This window comes from Falco punctatus (genome assembly GCF_963210335.1).
Source record: "Falco punctatus genome assembly, chromosome: 8".
Lineage (NCBI taxonomy): Eukaryota > Metazoa > Chordata > Aves > Falconiformes > Falconidae > Falco > Falco punctatus.
In genome coordinates this window covers 65,334,327-65,355,324 of record NC_137588.1, presented here as the reverse complement: position 1 = coordinate 65,355,324, position 20,998 = coordinate 65,334,327, and the positions used below count along the sequence as shown (strand labels likewise).

Sequence of the window (20,998 nt, the reverse complement as noted above, 5' to 3'; positions counted from 1 at the left end):
GCTTTGCTTCCATCTTGTTCAACCATTGCTTTTACTCATTTTCTTACCTCCCTCCCCAGCATTTCCCAGCCTGGATCCCCTGGCCTCTCCCTGCCATTGGATGGCCCCAACTGAAACCACCCATCCCAAATGCTGCTGGGGCCTGAGAACACAGACCAGCCGCGGGGCCATGGCACTGGAGCAGGAGAAGGAAGTGATGCTCAGCGCTTACCCCTTTGGGCAGGAAAAGGTTGTAGGGAGCTGAGGTTGGCTATGCACAATTACTTCTAGTAAGAGCTGAACTTACAAAATCTTACGCAAGTCAAAAAATATTTTTCAGTAGGACTTGGGTGTCTAGTCAGAGTAGGCCCAAGGACTCTTTTTTTTTAAGGAGACATACTGGTTTTTTTCAGCAAAAATGAACCATTTTATAGTGGTGTCACTTTAACAAATTGCCTGTTTGGTTTTTCTTGGGTTTTTGTTTGGTTGGTTGGGGTTTTTTTTAATGGTCCAAATATTGTGGTTTGCAGCTTAATTTCTTTTAATAACGTGACTTAAATTCTGATCCAGGTTTCTGCCCAAAGCTTTAGGTTAATTTGCAGTAATTTTGACATTGCACTTTGAAATGACACTCCTGGTTTTTAGACCCTTCCCCTCTCCCTGGCACAGGGGTCTGCAGCCACTTGCTGGGTTTGGGTGTCTTTGGCCAAGTCAGGTGGGGAGCAGTCCCCCTGCAGCCCCCCGGCTCTCCCCGGGGAGGGGACCTGTCCGCTCGTCCCCCGCCCCCGCCTTCCCCACCCCCACCCCGCCCCTGCGGCCCCGGCACCTACCGCCGTCCTCTGGGCTGCGGCTCCGCGTGCCCTTGGGTCAGAAAGGGATAAAATAAAAAGAAAAAAAGGTGCCGAAGAGCTGGCTCTGAGCGGCGGGCGGGCGGCTGCCGGAGGGGAAGGGGCAGCGAGCCCGATCGCATCCACCCCCCTTGTAGGGCGCTCAGCCTCGGAGCGAGCGCGGCCGCTCACCTGCCCGGCAGGATGCGGCAGCTGCCTGTGCTGCCTGCGCTGCCCGCGCTGCCCGGACCTGGCTCAAGCCGGCGGGCGGGGGCTGGTGTTGAGCCTCCATCACCAAGGGAACGGCGGGCTGCGGCGCGGCTGGGCACTAGAGAAAAAAACCCCAACCAAAAAACTGAAAAGCTGGAGGAAAAGCAGGGCTGCTGTTCTTGGCTTCTCCCGGCCCCACCCCGGTGGTCCATGCTGCTCGGTGCGAGCGCCGATTACTTCAGTGCCCTCCCAGGGATGGCCATAAACCCCCTCGCCCCGATCGGCCCCGGGTGCACACAGGCAGTGGGAACGGGGGTCTCTGCCCGCCTCCGTGGGGCAGCCGGCGAGGAGGGGCTTCGGCAGGTGGCTGCCGAAAGGCTCCGCCGGCATTAACACTGGCACCATGCTGCGGGATGGGGAGAGCTTGGCCTTAAAGGCCGAAGCGCTGTCGAGAGCACTGTCAGCCTGATAAAATGGGGCTCCATCTCCCCAAGGCTGAGGCTGCCTCGCCAGAGCCAGTGCCGATGCTGGCCCTGTGGCAGGGCTCTGTGCTGAGGGTGCCAGCGGTGGGGTGGTGGGGTGCAGACGGTGCAGCATGCGGAGGCTGCAGGTTGCTGCGTGTCACTGGGCTGCAGCATTAAAGAAGCAAAAGTGATGACCGCACAGCTTGGCCTGCCTCCACGAGTGCTTTGATGTGTCGGTTAAGCTGTGTTATCTAAGGCTCGCTTAGAATAGGCTTTTAGTCCTGGCTCACATGGAGCCTGTGTATGTGGACAGACAGTCTGGACTGAAAGTATACTGAGCCCAAACGTTTTGATAAAAACGTATTCAAAATGACTGCAGTTAACAGAGCTGATGGGGACAGCTCTTAATGCATCCAGCAGTGCAGGTGGACTCTGGGCCTCCCTGGAATATCAGTATTCTGGGGCCAAGGGGGGTCAGTTTGAACAAGCCCGCACAAGATTTCCCCCTGCTATTTCAGACACATGTTGAAAATAGAAACTAAAAAAAAAAAAAAAAAAAAGAAAGATAGAGCCAAACATTTCTGAATGTCAAAAATGCACAGCCCTGGCTTGGGCTTGGGCTTTGCTGGATGAAAGGCATCGGGGTTGTTAAGGCATGAGGAATATTAGGAAATGCTGCTCCATTTTTTGATGCAAGGAAGCATCCCCCTTGTTTCAGAGCTGCAGGGAGGCTGCAACCCCTCCCTGCATCCCTGACCCTCCCTGCCTCTTGCCTGGCTCTCCCTACACCCCTGTTGTGGTTGGCATTTGGCAGCTCTGATGCTGTGTGGGCCACAGGGCGCCGCTGACGGCATCCTGCCAAATTTAGCCTTGTGTCCTTTTTCTGCCCATGCTGAGGGCAGCTGTCCCCCGGACAGAGCCAACAGCTCTACACAAAAGCAGAGCAAACACCTGCTTCAGCAGCAGGCTTCTGCGCTGTCACTAGAAAGATGAGTAGAAGGTCCCTGCACCAAGTGCCCAGGCCGAAGCCCAGGTGCCAGTGGGTGCCCTGCTGCCATGCTGCGCTGCATGGAGAGCCAGCAGGGGACAGGGTCATGCCTTCACAGCCAGCGCTGCCTCCTCCCACCCTCCCCAGCCCAGCCCAGCCTGGGAAGCCCCACTTCCAGCAGATGCCTGTGTTATTTCCCAGACTGTTGGGCTGGCTGGCTGGCTCCTGCTTCTGCCTGGGGTAGAGGAACCTCCTCACCTCACTGCCTCAAATGTCCGTGGGCCTCCTCAGCTACCATTCCCATAAATAATATACAGTTCTTGGTGATGTTTGGAAGCATGGTAAATAATGAACCATAGAGCTGCTTCCTGCCCCGAGGATGCGTTAAGTGCTTCTCTGTGCCTGGCACCGAGCTGCATGCAGGCAGTGCCTGTGCAGGCAGCTGAGCCCCAGCACATGCTGCCCCAGTGGCTCCTCTCCCCCCAAACCACCGTCACACAGCAGGGATGACTTAGGCAAAACTTTCTGCAAATTTAAAGTGAAACCCGTGAGATCCCACAGGTCTCAGGCTTTGGTTCCATCCCCCTTGGAGCTGTACTGCTGAAAGGGCTCAGCCCAGCACAAGCTGGCAACAGTGCTGGAGTGGAGGTTGCCCCCCTCCTGCCTCCCTGCCAGCTCCTTGCCTCCGAGCCTGAAGGGAGGAAAGGGAACCCCCCATTGTTCCCCCAGTGACACACACCCGGCCAAGCCCGCCAACTTGACAAGGAGTTCAGGCACCAGGAACACGCGTTGCAGACCATTTGGGAAGGTGAGGGGGAATTGGGGGATGCTGGAAGAGGCACTCACCTGCCAGGCCAGGGTGCACAGGGCTGGGCGGCGGTGGCAGCAGCGCAGTCAGCAGCACGGTGAGCGCAGCTGGGAGGCAACACTGCTGACCTGCACTGAGGCAGGCCAGAGCTGCCTGGGGTCACCCTGCCCCTCGCCCCACTCCCCAGGGGCCAGGCAGCTCCCGCAGCGATGCACGCCCGCACCTGCACGCCCTTGCAGTGCTCACGGGTGGCTTCAGAGCAAGGCAGTGTCCCTCAGATAGGCGCAGGTATCGGGGCTGTGCCAGATCCTGGGAAAGAGCTGGCATCAGCCAGCAGGCACCGTGGTGCCAGGGAGCAAAGCAGCGCTGTGGCTGGTGGTGTGGGCCGCCTCTCTGCACCCACATAGGACAAGGAAGTATGGATAATCCTTTGCCTTGCTATTTTTTTCCTCTCATGTGATCTTGGTTTTGGACTGCTATTTTGGGGCTGGACTCCAGCCCAGGTGAAAGACAAGGATTTAATCCAGCCTGCCTCCCCCATTGCCCGGAGGGCCTCCCAGGACCTCTGCCTGCCTGCCTGGAGGATGGGGTTAAACCCTGCTGCCACCTCACATTCTGTGTGTGCTTACCAGTCCTTTCCCTCTCTTGCTTCGAAGCTGCTTCTGCCCCCAGACCACTTCTCTGCCATCAGGCGGTGACAGAAAACAGGCTGCTGTGTGCATGCTGTGCCCAGCTGCCCCACTGCCCTGTCCTGTGGTCACCCCCAGCCCCAAGTCCCCCAGGGCTCTTGCTGCAGAGTTGAAGTCTCCCCAGCACTGTTTGCCCTCTTTCTGCCCATTTTTACCCCAGGAAACAGCCTGTCAGGAAACTGACAGGAGATAAGTAAATTTTTAAAATGCTTGCGGCTTGCAGTAGCCTTGACATAAACTGTTGTGGGGCCAGACCCTGCTCATCACCGCCTGTGCGCTGGTTGTGAGCATCCCACCAGCGCTTGGAGGAGATGGGTGTGCATGGCCATGGGGGAGGTGGGGGGCTGCTGGGGGTACCCACACATGATGTGCAGGAGGCATGCACATGTCCTGCCCATCCTTGCCCTGGGGACAGGTCCTTGGGGACATCCTGGTGCTCTGGCCCCACACGCTGCACTGGCATGGCTGACCAATCACATTTATGTCTTCCATCTCTCAGGATGAAAGCTGAAGGGTGCCAGTGAGGCGCTGGGGAAGGGCAGCCTAGTTCTGCTGGCTTAGTGGGTGGCAGGAGCTACCCTCTGCATGGGAAGGAGTGGGGCATAGTGAATGCCTGGGACAGGACACCATGTCTTACCTGCCTCTACATGCACGTGTTGCATGTGGATACATCTGTGCCCTTTCATGCTGGGTGGCAGGAGGAGTGGATGCTGTCACAAGGTGTTTGGTTACCTAAATTAGGTCCTTGCAGGAAGAAAACTCATTAAAGGTCCCTGTGCTGAAGGCCAGAGGTGCCTGTGTGACAGGGCTGGTCCTGCTGGGGACTTCCTGCACTGTACAGCCAGCCCAGGGCAGGGACCAGGGAGAAGGGTCTTGTTGGGAAGGGGTGTGTGCACAGACCCACCTTTGCCCAGACAAGCTGAAGCCTCAGAAAGACCTGAATGCCCCTCTCCCCAGGAATTCTCTCCAGCTGAGCTATGGAAGAAGCCAGTTCCAGCAGCTGGTGCTGGGCTGCTCAGCACCGTGGGCTGGCAGCACACAGCAGCACAGGCTGGCTGAAGAGTGGGACCCGCGATGCAAAACATTAATAGTTAGGTATGATTTGGATTGCAGAGAAATGGGTTATTCCATATGCATGCTACATCAATGAAAAATTCAGTTCCAGAAATTAGAAACCACTCCTTTTATCAGCCTATTTCATAGTCTTTAGATAACATGTAAAATTGTTTTCTTTTCCTTGCTTCCCGTTAACCAGTTTTATGTGAAATAAAGAGTTGCTCCCTGACACCTGTTAACTACTCTGTTCCCCTTCGGGGGGGACAGGAACTCCTGACTGTATCAGCAGAACCCGGGTAAAAGCTGTTCATTCGCACCGGCTGCACGTTACTAGCTTCGGCACCAACGTGCAGCCGAAAGCTTCTGGGGCCGCGAGGGGGCGCCGCGGGGCCGTGGCGGGCGGGCGGCGAGCGGGGCGCAGCCGGGCACAGCTGGAGGGGGAAGCTGGGCACAGCTGGATGGGGCAAGCGGGCACAGCTGGATGTGTGTCGGGGCAAACACTGCTGGGGGATGCGGTGCAGCTGAGACACAAGCAAGAGTGTGCAAGGTGGGGGGCTGTGGCACAGACGGGGAGAGCGAGCACCACCAGGGAGGTATAGCTAGGGCCCTGGCACAGCTGGGGTGGCTGTGGCACAGCTGGCAGCTATAGGGGATCTGAGGTCCATGCAGATGAGGGTAGTCTCGGCTGCAGCAGCCACAGCTGGAGCACATCTGGTTGGCAGTAGAGCTGGTAGCTGTGGCCCAGCTGGCAGCAGGTACAGCTGGCACTGTGCACATCTGGACCCACCTCTGGGTGCCCAGGTTACCTCTGCTGACTCCCAAAAGCCACTGCAGCAGCTCTGGGCTGAGGTTGCCTTCCCCTGTGACCACAGGTAGGGTCAGGCCTCTGCTCTTTCGGGTTGTGGCTGAGGCAATTAGGAAGGAGTTGAAGATAGGCAGGAAGACTGTTTTTCATTAACATCATCTCATTCACCCTGATTTCTGTCCGAAGCAGTCACTCTCCCAACCAGACAGGCAGTAGAGTAATTCTGTTTGTCTTTTTTGTAGTCTTGTTCTCAGCCCCAGCCTGTTTGCTGGGATCCCTTTGGTCTTTCCTAGTCACTGTTTCCCGGGAGGGAGCACCCCCTCCTGAAGAATGACTTCCATCATTTGTTTTTTACCAGGTGACCTTATATATTGAAACTAATGTTGTTTACTTGTGCTCAGCACTAGTTTAGAGTCACAAACTGATCCCCAAAGGACTCTACTGGATACACTAAACAAATGAGGAATCTTCTGTAATTACATTTCAGGGACAGCAGACATATTCTGATTTGTTTAATATGTGCCATGTTGCATTTGGTACAAATCAGATATGTAACAGAAGCCCTATTACCTTAAAAATACTGCTGTTATCAAGTACTGATTTAATTACAGCTTTATATAAAAATAGATCTAGTTAGCTTGACAGAATCCATTTTTCCTATTCCTCTGCTGCCTGGCATTGTTTCTTCCCTCCAGTTCCTGCTCCATTGAGCCCAGTGCCAACCTGCTACCACAGCCTTTTCCCGAGAGCGGCACCAGGCTGGCAGGACACTGTTGCTGAGAGCCCACCAGCCCATTTGCTTTTCATTTGTCCCAGTCTTCCAAAAATTACCAAATATAAACCAGAGCACTCAGGAGGCTCTGCAGGACTCAGGTTACCTGGCTCTGGCTGCCTTTAACCTTTCTGACTTTGAGAGCTGCTGACACCCAGATAACTCCTACGGGCAGGGAAGTGGTGCATCACCCACTGCTGCTTACGTCTGCACTGTGCCATAGCTGCTTTTGTTTACAAAACTGACCCAAGGTAAGGCCTGTAGCTGATATCTGCTTGTTATCATCACTTTCCTCTGATTGTTATGTGGTTTCCATAGTTTTCATAGCTGTCCCACATCCCTGGAAGCCATGCCAAGGCAGCTTTCTTCCTGCTTGGGAAACCTCTTTGTTAGCCCAAGTGGTGTCTGTCACTGGCAGCAGCAGCTCTGAAAGGAAGGTGGAAAAGTCCTGTCTACGTATGTCCCCATCAGAGCATGCATCGCTGGAGCTGTCCCCATGCTGTGCCTCTGCCAGGCATGTTGGGGGAAACACCATGCGAGTGCCACAGCTCCTGGGCTGGAGGAAAACACCTCACCTGGGCAGAGCTGCCTTCTTTGGATGCATCTTGTGTAATTTCCCACCACCTGTCAGTGTCTCCCACCTGAGGACAGGGGGCTGCTGCAGGCTCATCCAGCTTTGCGAAGAGCTCACCACGCAGCAGCTGCTTCCAGAGCTGCACAAGGACCTTCCCAGGAGAGCACCATGGGGCTGTGCTCTGTCATCTTCGTCCGGTGGGCGCTGAACACCCCTGGCATCCACACCAGCCCCATGGGCTGCACTGAGTGTCAGCCCTGCACCCAGAAGGACAGGGTGGTAAAAGCCTTAAAATACATATTGCTGCATCTGGAAAGCATGTGATGCCCACCACCAGTCCTACTACATTCATATTTCATTGACTGGTTTTGTTTCCCACATGTTTGACAATAGAAACAGATTTTTCTTTCCTTGTTTTGGTGTAAGCAGGATGCAGCCCAGGATTTTGTGATGCTGGCAGGGCTGCGGGTACTGGGTGCAGGCACTGCAGAAGGGCTGGACCTGGCAGGACTGTGCCAGACCCCAGGAGGTCACATGAATGTATGAATTTGAAGGGAGCCCTTCTCTCTGTATGGGTTTTTTCACTGGTTCATTTTTCTTCTTTTGATTTGCTGCCTGAGAAGGTTTCTCTTCCCTCGCTGAGTGTGCAGCAGGAGAGGCAGGGCAGCCCAGGGACCCAGCATGGTAGCTCATTCAGGGACATCAACTCTGCTCATTGCATCATTGGATTTTCTGATCTGAATCCTGGGAGGAAATCAAAACTGGTGCTTCAGTGTCTGGGGGCTGCTCCAGGAGATACCTCAGTGCCCAAAATCTCCAAGAATTCTTAATTTTGTCTTTGTCAGCTCAGCCACTTGTGCAAATAGTGTCAGCCAGGGCTGGCCATACAAAGCAAGGTCAGTTATAAGCTGTTCTCCTGGAACAGAGGCACTTGGAGCCGGCACAAAGAAATCTCTGTCTCTCCTCTTTACTGACATCCTGGCAATTAACCCAGAAAATCTCAGCTTGCCCTTGTCTTGGGTGCTGAGTGTGAGGCTGTGCGGTGCATGGGGCAGCTCTCCAGGCCAGGGGGTCTGGCTGTGTCGTGGTCCTCAGCCACATGGGGAAATGAAGCAGCCAGTGTCTGACTGGGAAGTACAAAATGAATGAGGAACTCACCTGCTTCTAGAAGGAGTGAGGAAAATAATTTGGGTTTTTACACTGAATTAGATTTAAGAAATGTCTGTCCAGAAAACAGCAAAATTAGGAGTCACCTTAGATCAAATGTGGGCAACTTGACATAAACATTGTCAATATTTTTTGGTGCATTTGATTTTTTTCCCAAAAAATATTTTGGGCAAAACATCTGCGCAGTGACCTAATGCCCAGCAGTGATGGGTCCTACACAGCCAGGCAGAGATACCTGTGCAGCTGCCAGGGCAGGGCTTGCTCCAGAGCCTCCTGGCTCAGGCACCCCACTGGACTTCAATGCTGGCTGCACCGAATGGGCTCCGCAAACCCTCCCCAGGGCCACACCGCAGAGGTCATAGCCAGCATGCCCTGGCCTGAGGGCAAAGCCAGCTGATCCTGGCCGGCAGAGGGGATTCAGGTGGAGCCAGGGAGCTGGTCTCGTCCCTGCAGAGCAACGTGTCAGATGCTGCTGCAGGGGACGCGGGGAGCCCCAGCCAGTGCTCGGCTGGTGGAAACTCAGCCCTGCCCTGCCAGGCTCCTGCCTGGCAGGAGCCCATCCTGAGATAAACACAGCCACCATGGGAAGTGTTTGGTGAGTCAGATAATCTGCAGGCAAAGGCTGTGACAGTCCGCTTGAGTATGCCACAGTACCATTATTAAAAAATGCAATAATTGCATGCCCAGACTGGGCCGATGTACTTGCATGGGGAAGTACTCTTGAATAATTAAGAAATATTCTGTATTCAATTTGCCACTGTACCTCCTAGAGATCAAATTAGTGAAAGATGAATTCAATGTCACAGTAATTTTTTAAATCTTTGTGTTTCTTTTGAACTTCTTTTTTGTTTCATTTTTTTGCTATGTAAAGTCACAGGAAAACCTCACTGCAGCCATTAAAGGCATAATAAGCAAGAAAATCACTGATAATGCAGCAATGAAAGCAATGGGAAAGAATGTAAGTCATGCTTAAACAGTATTGTAGAAAATTCATTTCATTCAAATCCAGCCCACTAGGAAATAAATATTTAATTGTACAGTAAATAACATTTTTTATTTTGAGAGGCCCATTTCAAGCCATATCTCACAAGCCAAGTGAATATAAACAGGCGTGCAACCCGGCTCGCACAGACCCCACGCCCCCCTGCGTCCTGCCAAGGGAAGAGGAGAACAAAGAAGCCCAAACTGGAAGGAACAAATAGGACCAGACCCATAAATTAGGAATTGTTACTGGTTTCACAGGGATAGCTTTGTAGGGAAAGGCACTGCTGCTCTCAGGGAACTCGAGTGAGAAGCAACAGAGAAGCAGGAATGGAGAGTGTTGTAGGGGGATGGGCATCTCAGTGCTGACCCCAGGAAGCTGACCCTCAGCCAGGCTGCTTGTCTCCTCTACAGTCACAGGCAGAGCAGGCAGGACACCCTCCTGAGGTTGCTGCGGTGCCCCGCGTGCCCTTGCAGCCAGTAGCAGTCAAGGAGCTCTCCAGTCACTTAATGGTTTTAATAGCAAGTGAAATTGCTTCCAATCATCAGTATCTTATCTGCATGCTTCAAGGGCATGTCCTCTGCAATCATTGCCGTGAAAATAAACACAGTGCAGCAATGGGATTTTCTGTGGCAAGGTGAACATGAGGAGGTGGATCTGCTTACTGCGCCCCTGCCCCAATGGCTGTGTTTGCTGAGATGTACTGTGCAGCATGAGGACACTTCATGCCATAACCTTGAACAGATTAAATATATGCCTGGAAAAATAATTGAGATGATGATGATAATTTTGTTCTCCTGCTCCCACAGCTGCACGCCTCATGTGCAGCTAGCTTCAGTCCTCATGTCCCCAGGAAACACAGTGGAGCCACCATACTGATGTGTGGGGACAGGCAGGTTTTCTGGCTGGGCAATACATTTATGTGCTGACACAGTAAAAGCGGGTTAATCAAGGTGTCAGGATCCAGCCCTGCCTCCACTTCAGGCATTGCTGAAATGGTACTGTCAGACCCTACCCATCTCCTTGGAGAGCTCTGAGGTATAGAGAAACATAACACTGTCCTGGTTTCCACTGGGATAGAGTTAATTTTCTTCTTAAACCATGACAAACCCCATAGAGCCATAGGTATTGGTACCTTACTGATCTTTACACCTCCCCACAATCAGTTTAACACAATCTGGTATTTACTGTGGCTTGAATTCAAAGCTGCAGTCCCTCTCTGGCTGTGGGCTGCTGGCAGCAGCGACAGGGGCCAGCACACCTTCGCACACCTTCCCGCAGGGCAGCTCCTTGTCTTCCTTCTTACATTCATTAACTTAACAAAGTGCATATCTGTTTCCTGGTTCTTCTTTTCTTTTTTTGTAAGCCAACGCCTCTACAGAGTCTCGGTTCCTCTCCCTTCCAGTTCTTCTCAGTCAGCTGGCTCTGGCCCTCCAGATGCCCTGAGGTCCCCCATTGCACCCAGCCCCTCGGACACTCCTGTGGCTGACCAGGAGAAGAGGCACCCTTCCTGCTCAGCTGCCCTTCCTTGTCTTCTGCTGAGAGAAAGAAAAGGAAATATCAATCCCTGAGACTGCAGAGAAGGGTCCAAATGAAGTGCAGAGCTAATGACAGGCAAGGGTGGCGTGGGCACAGGGTACAGTGACACTGCAGGGTCTGCAGCCTTCCGCAGAGTCAAGCAGAAGGAACCACAGTGACCAGCTCCTGCTTCCAAACCCCAGCCCCAAGAGCAAACCCTTTTGTCTGGGTTTCCCAGCAAAGTTAGCATAGTTGTGGGGATTTCCACAGGATTTCGGAGATAAGGTTAGCTACTTTTGAAGATATTTTTATACAGGAAAGGCAGTAGCTCTGCTGTAATTATGAAATTTAAACCAATTTGCACTGAAGCCAACATCAGGGAGTTGATGTAAAGCTGGCACAGGGGCAAAAGGAGTGTGTGTAAGGGGTAGTCACTGGGTATGGGGGAAGAGGAAGATCTCCATCCAGTCTGAAGGAGCAGAGACATATAAAGAGGGAACACGGAGGACTGCAACCACAGAACACAACTGGGAGGAAATTAATATTTACACAGGGAGAGCCAGCCCTTACATCCATCTTACAGGTCGTACCAGCGCTAACACACAGCAGACATTTCTGGAAACCCTCCAAAAAGGAAACTGGAGTCTGGTTTGGGAACTTCTGGTTCTAATTCCTGGAAACACAGCTTCAGCTCAATTTCACAGTGGTTTGTGACTTTTTTCCAGTGGTTATACAAATTTTGGGAAAACATTCCTCTCCTTGGAATTGTCTTACGATAACATAATGCCACTTAAGTGGTGGGAGGTTTCGTACAGCTTCAAACCACCCCAGAAGGCATCTGCAAGTAGTCCCCATCTGCGTTGCGTTTCCCGGCAGCTTGCAGTTAGGCAGAGGGATCGTTCAGGACTGTTTATCCACTGCATGTCTGCCATTTTATTGCAGCCTACCACTGTACTTTGACAAGTGAAGAAAGCGAGCCTGCAGCATCTGCTGGACTGGGGTTTGAGCTAGCTGCCACGTGCTCTTTCACAGCTGGATCCCTTCTCTGGTCCCTGTGAGCCAAGCAAAGCCAGGAGCAGCACAGGGCAGGGAGCAACACACAGGCTCAAATGCCAAAGTGGGAGAAAACCAAGCTGCAGGACAGGTGAAGGCTCTTCTCCCCTTTGAGCCGGCGCTGGCCAAGGGGAGGACTTCGTTTACATGGAACATAAGAAAGAGATTTTTTATGATGTGGGTGGTGAGTCGCTGGAGCAGGTTGCCCAGAGAGGCTGCAGATGCCCCATCATTGGACGTGCTCAAGGCCAGTTTGGACAGGGCTTTGAGCAACCTAGTCTGGTGAAAGATGTCCCTGCCTGTGGCAGAGGGGTTGGACTAGATGATCTTCAAAACTTCCTTCTGTGGTTCTATGACTCTGGGCTTCCAGGTGCACTCCATGAAGGGCTCACCCTCTGTGTGTTGCTGCTGGGAGAGCCAGCTAGCAAGAGGGCCCAGCTGTAAGGAGTTGGTGCTAATGGGATACAGGGCAGAGCAGGGTTTAAATGCCACTGCTTGAGCTAGCTGCAGCCTTTAGCTGGTCTTGCAGTGCCTCTGGCTGGGTTGGTTGTGCTGGGCACTCAGCCTGGGTGCAGAGGTGTGCACTGTGGTCCTTGCTGTTGCAGCACTGGGACTGGCTTCCATCATCATCTGAAGACATCAGCTGAACAGTCAAAGGCAGGTAGTGGTGCATGCTGAAATGGGGCATGTAGGTGGTGGCATGTTGGCATTGGGCTTGATGTAGGGGACGTGGCTCTGCTATGAGAGCTCATCTGGGTGAGTGTTGCTGGTATGTACCCTGGCAAAAGTTTGCAGCTGTAGTTGGAAAAGCTTTGATGCCTGGCTCTGCAGTGCTGCATGGTACAGAGCCAAGCCCTTTTGTGGGGCTGAGCCCCTGCAACCCAAAAGGGGGCTTTGGGTATTGGCTGCTCCTGAAAATCACACCCCGCTTGTCCTAGGCTGCGCTGCCCCTCTGAAACAGAGAGGCCAAATTTTTGTAGCTTTAGAAGTTTAGGTTGTAAATTCAACAGTCTTGATTCTGAGCTGCCTCTCTCAACTACTGGTTCACAGCCAATGTTGTTGCAAAACTTCAGTCATGTTATATTTGTGATGCTCTGGCTCTGGTGGTCAGCAAGGTGCTGTCAAGAGTGGTGCCCTGCCAGCTGGCTCTCCTGCATTGAGGTGCACCTCAATGTCACCAGAGCCCAGTGCCCTCGGGGGGCCCTGGCCACCCTGCCTACATCCAGCCTCAAGAAGCTGAACTGGGCTTCTGCAAGAACCTGCCAAGGACTACAGGGTGGTGACTCTACTCCAAACCAGGAGGGGTTTAAAAGCTTTGCACAGACAGTAGAAGCTGGGAATTGCTTTATGGATTTCATGCAATGCTCATTTTCTTGCCCAGCCACGCAGGCTTTGGTTTGTCTAGCAGAACCAGGTTCTCAAGGCTGCAGCTCCAGCTGAATCTGATGCCTAGGATGTGCAAGACTGATCTTTCTCCCTTAACCTGGCTGATTCTAAGGGTGTAACTTATAAACAAGAGCTAAGGAAAGTACATATTCCTTGGCATGGATCTGCATGATGGTTTTCAAAGCGGTTATGTAGCATGTGTGTGCTGGAAAGCAACTGACTTCCAATGTTTGGCGAATGCTAGGTACAAGAAAAGGTAGGTTACGTCTCTGGGTGCTGACATCTGCTATTTCATCTCTAAGCTGCATATTAGTGAGTCTTTCTGGAAGATGACCTATTCCTACATCCTTAGCTCATCAGGGTCCTGCATTCCTCTGCCTGCTGCTCCCTCTTCCCACCACAAACCCCTGTGTAACCACTTAGACCTGTGAAACACTTTTTCCATGGAGCATTATGAGGCCAAAGCTCCTATGTAGAACATAGATAGAGGTTAATATTGTGCTTTGCAGAGGAAACAAGTGGCAGCTGCTTGTCTGGGCCTTTGATGAGATTCTGTATTTCCCCCCAAAAATTGAGAGTAAGAATAGACAGACTGTTTGGCCTTTCCTGACAATGAAACTTTGTCATATCTATAATTAAATAGTTCTTCCATGAACATGTTTGAAGACTTCATAGCCCTTGGTTCACTTATTACTTTTCCATTTCGGCTTCCTGTGCTACAGTGATTCCCAGGGGCATGACTAATTTCACTTTTCCATTTGATTGAGAACTTGTTTCTGACTTTGCCTTTGTGTGTTTAGCTATAGCTTGGGCAGTCTGGCTGTTGTTTCATTCCTGCCCAAAATGCACCTGTCAGTCCTCTTATTTTCCTCTAGGAAAACCTTTCCAGGGAGTTTAGAGAACATCTATGACCAACGCTTTCTTTCAGAAACCTTTTCACCACAATGATGCCAGTCCTGTAGGAATTTCAATGTGTCTGTCAGTTTAATCCTTAACTTCAGCCCGTCGCTGCAGGGCCAGCAGTGCTGGAGCCTCGCATACATCGGCATTGTCCAGTGGTGCTAGCTGGTGTGCTCCCTGGCAGCCCAGATAGGCCCAGGGTGGAGGTGGTATGGGCACATGGCAGGGCTGGCTCACCTTGGCTCCATAGCAGAGCTTTCTGCCCACACTGGCATGTCATGTACAGCTTGCTGCAAGGGGTTGTGGCTGTGTCAGCTGGGGCCTGGGGAAACCTGTTGCTCTGAGCCTTTCTTATTCTCAGAGGATGTTATCTGAGCTTGCTTAGATGCAAGCAAACTTGTAGGAGAGACCTTGGATGCTCTCAGCACTTCAAGATCTGTGGGGTTGGGTAGGGGACTAGTACATTGCACTAGCTCTCGTGGTGGATTTTGCTTGTAGTGTGCTGTATACCCATTCCCCTTTAAGGGGTGCACCCAAAAAATCCCAAGCTTGAAACTCCTCTTATGTATCACTTGCCATTTTTGTGTTGGTAAGAACTTCCCTGCAGGGCCTGTAGTAATGTTTCCCTTGCTATTTCTCTGGCAGATGCAGAGAGTGGATTTTTTTCCCCTAGCTTGCTAAATAACCACCACTTTGCTCCATTGAATCCCTGCACATGTGAGGCCTGGATGGGAAAGGAACTAGTGAAGCTCTTCAGCATCACAGTGGAAAAAACAGGGATGAAGGGCATAGTGAAGCTGGAAGCCTACTCTTCTCTCAGGGTGAGATGTAACCTGGACCATTAACAACAAACTAGGTATCTTTAGCACCATTAGCCCTGTCTTTGCCTGGAAGGTAATTACATATATCGAATGCACATGTGTAAGCAGTAAAGTCACTTTCTGTGTGTTCTTCCTGCATCATGTTAATGTGTTAAATGCTTCTAGACATCCTAGTTCCTTGACCTGGTAATTTCTTATGCTCACTTTTGTGCTTGAATGATTGTCATGTCTCCAGGAGCTGTGGCCATGTAGTCACTGCCTTCATGATTTGTAACACAGACTAAACCATGCCACAGATAATAGCTAATAATGCAGTGCTTTGTTCTGTCTCTACGTGTATGCACAGTGCCATTAACATTTACAGTGTGAATGGTGCTCTAAAATGAGATAGAGAAGGGGTCATTGTGGATTGAATCAAATGGGGATTTGTGCTGCTGGGTAATTGAGCTTCTGCAATCTCCTGATTCAGGCATTACTCTTTAAAATAATGTTTCTGTTTCGTGAGTTATGACCAATTCCTGGGCAAGGCAGTGTAACCACAGATCCAAGCATGACTGTTCTAAAACCTGCTCTTCTGTGGTGCTTCACCATAAGGATCTCATAGTGCTGTTGATTGTCACTCATCGATACCACCATCAAATTAAGAGAAGACAAAGAAGACATTGAGTGTAGAATCCTGGCTCCAGCACTAAGGATCATCATCCTAGAAACAAAAGTCAAAGCGTAACATCAGGCTAGGAAAGGCCAAAGGGATTCATGAGCATCCCTGTGCTCTGGGCAGGGTCCTGACAGCAGGCTGGTTTGGGCGTCACAGACTTGAACAGGAGAAGGGAGTTTAGCAGTTGGGGCAGGTGTGAGAGCAGAGTATAAACCTTCACAAGGTAGTAAAAATGTAAGGAAGCTGCCACTGAAATAGAGGGAGAGGGAGGCAAGCAACAATCTGGAGAATTGTGCCAAAAATCAACAGAGCTGGGAGAAGTGCCCCACTCTGCAGCAAGCCTTATTTCCAGTGTGGAAGGACCAGCCCAATTAGCAAAACTGAGGGGCCTGGTGAAGGGTCAAGCATGTATGTCTTCTCAGTGTCTTAGCTGAAGAGTGGAGGAAAGATTTTATTTTTAACAAGGAATAAAGGCAAACAAACCTCCTAAACTGGCTAAAAGCACAAGCACCAGAAAACTCTCAAGCCCAAGGAGCATTCCTGTGCTTGCTGCACTTGGAAGTTGGGTCTTGGTCTACCTGCTCTGACACCTGCCAGGAAGATGAAAAGAAATGGTGTGATCTCAGATGCAATGCCTGTGGACTTTGCTGCTGTGGTTCCTGCTCTTTTCAGTGCTCCTAGATGCCTCCAAGAGGCACGTGCCAGTTGAGTGGCTTGGCAAAGACTGCACTGCAAGTAGCTGGCATGTCCTGGGCGTGTATGAATGGGTGTGACTGCAGAGCAAAAGCAGGAGCCGAAGCCAATTAGCCTAAGATAGACAACAGGCTTGTAGCAGCTATAGTTACAGTAATATGCTCTCTGCAGGGGAGAATAACTGATTGCCCAAGGCACAAACAACAGATTTTGGAGTAGCAGACTTGAACAGGAGAAGGGAGTTTAGCTGGAAGGAAGGGAGTTGGGGCTGGAAGGAAATAGATGTGCAGATCATTAGTGCAAGTAGGACACACAGACTGACTAATAGCATCTCACATTGATATTTCTGTTCAAAATGAAACCAGCCTCCAAAAACAACTACCAAACGTCTGGTGTCTGTGAAATCCAGGAAGACTTGGTAGCACAAGTGGCTAATGATGAGTACTGCCAAAAAATTTACTGGAGATTAACAAGTGTAAGCTGGGACCCAAAGGGGTTTTGTAGATTGGGAGCAGGGACCCTGGTCCTGCTTGTTTTCCACTTCAGAGAGATCTGACCCCTGTGCAGAGGCTCATTCATGTTGCTGCTGTTTAGCAGCATCTATCTTCTCGCCTATCCCTACAAATGTGTCTGAAGGCCAGGAGGAGGGACTGCAAGGAGAAAAGTTAGCTGAAGAAGGGAAAAGAGGAATTGAGGAGGTGGAAATTCATGTGTGATTGCTAGAGGCACAACTTGGGAAGGGAAGGTATTGCTCTGCTCTAAGATACATATAGCCAACATAATTTTTTTTATAAATACATAAAATTCATGAATGCTCAGTGGAGGGAGCACTCTATCATGTTGAAAGTGTCTCTAAGGCTATTTGCTGCAGCCATTTGGAAATGGTCTATCAAATAATGACATGCCCAGAGCATATTCCTAGGTTGACACAGCTGCACTGGAGAAGGCGAAGCTCTTGGTGTCTACTCTAGAGTAGTATTCACAGCTAACGAAAGGTCCAAGCTCAAGGATCTGATCTCTCAGAATGTTGTCAGTATAATAGGTCAATACATGCCCTTTGGTTTACAACAGGGAATTCATGGAGGTTCATTGCAATGGTCTAATATATTGATCTGAAACTTTTTTAGCCATATACAATGCTTAATCTGTGCCTAGCTAAAAAAAAAAAATCCTTGAGAGCAAGAAAGATGTGAGTGTGATATATAGTCACATAATAAACAGACCTTGAATATTGCTTGAGGGCTATTCCAAGAAAACTCTTGTGTAGCTCCTGGTTTCTGATGGTCAAGATGCCCACTGTAGTCCCCTAGGGTTCACAGAAATTCATTAGTATGCCCAAGTCTCTGGTGTTTTGAGATCTGATTAGTGGGTGGTTTTCTGCCTTCCCTCCTCTATAGCACTGGTTCTTATTTTCACAAGCAGTGGGAATACTGCTGGGACTGGGAGTCAGCTGTCAGAGGGGAGCCTCCAAAATCCCCATGCAAGACACTTGCAGGATGACAGAATTTAACATCCCCTGGTACATGTGCATGGATGCTCATGCTTGGCACAAGCTGCAGCACTGACCTCCCCATGGGTGTCTGTCACTCTGAGGCTGGATGGAGCCATGAGATGTTGCGAGCTGACACAGTGGCTCGGCACTGCTGCATCGGGCTGAGGGTGGTTCCCCACCTCCCGCTCATGCTGTCACTCCTTTATCTGACTGGTCTCACTGAACTGGCAGGCAGCTCTCCTGGAGATGTGGCTCGTTCCTGCCATGTTAGCAAGAACGGTTTCACAGAGGTCCAGTAACCACTGCAGCCAGCACAAGGATGGGGCAGGAAAATGGAGGTGAGGAGACGCTGCCCTCGGATTAGGGAGCTGATCCAGTTGAAAACTAGGGCTAGAAAAAACCCTAATAAAATTGTTAATTTTTGAACGAGTTTACTTAGTCCAGCTGATGGCATGACTCACCCAGAGGTAATACTGGTGTAAGGGAGGGCTGCGAAGAGCAGTTGCGGCTGGTCTGAGCTGATGCTATTCCAGCATCCTATCTCCTGCTTAGCTGTGGCTGAGGTGGCCTGCACCCCTGTGCATCAACACTGGTGGTTATTTGATCCCAGAGAGAGATAAACTAGTTAGAGGCTGCTGCTGCATTTCCCCCCACCCCACCCCCTTTCTCCAGTGCTGGATTAGTTTGCTGCTGACTTTGCTCCCTGAGTGAGTTAGCTGTGGGATGCGGGTTGGTGACCAAGGGAGTGAGAATGTGTTAATGTGTGGTCAAGGACGGGCTCAGGGGTGGGAGCGTGAGACTGCAGAAGGCGCAGCTTTCATCTACTGGAAGTAAGGCTGAGCGTAGTGTTGGAGAGGCACAGAGGAGTGCTTGCTGGAGACTGGCAGGACAAGCTCTGCACCCAAGGGGATTGGTGGGCAGGTTTCCGTTGGTTTAAATGGCAGTATTACTGGACCACTACTGTTGGTCCTATTGGCTTAGCTCACTTGGAGGTGAGACAACTGAGTTGCTTAAAAAAATAAAGCAAGCAGGCAAATACACAGAGATTGCAGAGGAATGCAAGCTATTAGCTACAGGCAGGAGGATGTGGAGTTTTTTGTCTGCTTATTTTTCCCTTTCATGGTATTCTTTCACAGTTTGGATGCACAGTCCTAGGAAAACTGGGCTGGAGGATGTCAATGGCTGTTCATCCCCAGTGCCTGCTGCCCTGCTCTGCTCCCACACTTGGAACTCAAACACGAATGTATCCTAGTGAATGTAGCGTAAGCCAGAAAAAAGGGAGATGAGTCCATGATCTGGTGCATTAATTGCTGCCTGCCCGAGGCCTCGGTTCCAGTCCTGTGGTGTGTGCAGTATTTCAAGTGACAGAGCTTTGTAATGCTTTGATTCTGTCCTCATCAGAAAATGACAGTCTGAGCATCATTACTTTCTGTGGTTCTGGAAAAGTGCTGAAAAAAAATTCAGTTTCCAGCCCCAAATATTCTGATCCTCTAAGGCAGTGTCCTATAAATCTACTTACAGGTTTTTCTGTATTAGCTGTAAGTGCTGGAAAACTCTGTTAATAGGAGCGATGGCGATGTAGAAAGATAAAACCAAAGTATGTGCTCCTGTGACTTTGTAGAGTGTAAAATTAAGAAGCATAATCCAAATAATAAAATCTAGTGCTTTTATAGGGCTGTATGCATATGGTGTAAATGACAGCTGATTAAACTTTATATCCTGCCTATGAGATAAGCATGTAATTAGTATTACATCCTTTTTTATAATTAGGAGACCTCATCCAAAAAAATGTGGCTCGCAAACCATATTTGAAGGCAGTGACTCAGCCTGAATTAGGCTGTGGTGTGAAGACTGAGAAAATCGTGCTTTAGACCTGCCAGTGAAATAAAAAAAGCAGAGACAAAAGGTTAGGCTGGTATCAGGTTGCTATGCCTGGACCCATCTGCAGGAAAACGTAAGTGGATTAACTTTTTAACATCAGGCTTTGGCTGGAACCCGTTCTGTGAGCCCTATGTGAAGCCCAAGCTTTGTGCAAGACCATCAGTTGTCCCCCCCAGTTCTCAAAAACATGTGAAGCTGGCACCAGCTCTGCATCGTGTTTCATGGCTGACTTGACAGGAATGTTGCCCTGTTGCAGTGCTTGATCCAGAACAGCTCCCGGCACCGCATATGAGGGGCGACTCCCCTGTGCCTTCCACACCAGCCTGAATGGCTGAGCTTGGGGAATTCCAGTCATCCAGGGATTATCCACAAATGTGTCTGTTTGTCACAGTCTGGGGTGAGAGGCCACTGCTGGCTTGTGTGTATGTCTCTGCCCTGGGGGAGGCTGCAGGGTGGCTTGCCTTGGCACTGTCACTTATGGTGAAAATGGATTTTCCCAGATCCGTAGGGCTGGCACTGACAATTGTCACTGTTCTATTGCTGATTAGGAGCCATCCACCTTATAGCAGCCAGAGCCAAAACCAGGATGAGGAGCAATTATTTTGTGGGCTGCAGTTTGCTCCTGGAAGCTCCCAGCTGAGGGAAGGAGGTGATGAGGCAGCTGCGGTGCTTAGGCCTAATTCCTGGCCTATTCCTGAAGGCAATGGGCCATAGGGAGGTGCAGCTGGAACTGGGTACAGCCGCACGGTATTACCTTGCTGATCCCACAGCCATTGCTGTGCTGGTGGGGATGCAGGGGTGGACCTGGTGCTGGTGCCCCTTCCTAACCAGCCGGCCCGAGTGATTAACGGTGTTTCCCAGCTCACGCTATTAAACCTGGGGGAATAATCTCCAACACAGATGTTTAACGGGAGGAAAATTGTTAGAAGTTGCCGCCCAGAGGCCCGGGCAGATGCAGTGTTAATGCAGCTGCCACACAACCTGGGGCCCCGGGCCAGGAGGTCCGCGGGGAACGGGGTTGGGGGGGGAGAGACACGGGGCCGGGCCGGGCCAGCCTTTCGAGTGGCCCCCTCCTGCCTTCTCATTGCCGCCCGTGGCCGCGGGTGCAGGGCCCAGCTCGGCGTGGCCCTGGGCCGGCCGCAGACGCTGGCTGCGCGGCACGGACCCCTACGCAGGCCGGGCCGGCAGGCCTTCCCCTCAGGCGCCGCCGGGCCCGCCCGCCCTGCCCTGCCTTCAAAGGCGCCGCGGCTGATTGGCTCAGCGGGCCGCGGGGGC

General features: G+C 51.2%; 1 protein-coding gene across 7 annotated transcripts in view; it reads right to left on the bottom strand.

The window, feature by feature from the left end:
* FGF1 (fibroblast growth factor 1) overlaps positions 1 to 20,944 on the bottom strand; it is a 58,793-nt gene extending 37,849 nt beyond the window's left edge. For 2 of the 7 annotated variants that reach the window (XM_080398192.1, XM_080398194.1), the window contains exon 1: positions 3,315 to 20,859. The gene's annotated coding sequence lies outside the window, so the exon portion shown is untranslated. The other 5 variants (XM_080398196.1, XM_080398195.1, XM_080398198.1 and 2 more) reach the window with 5 other exon arrangements.
* Positions 20,945 to 20,998: the final 54 nt, after the last annotated feature.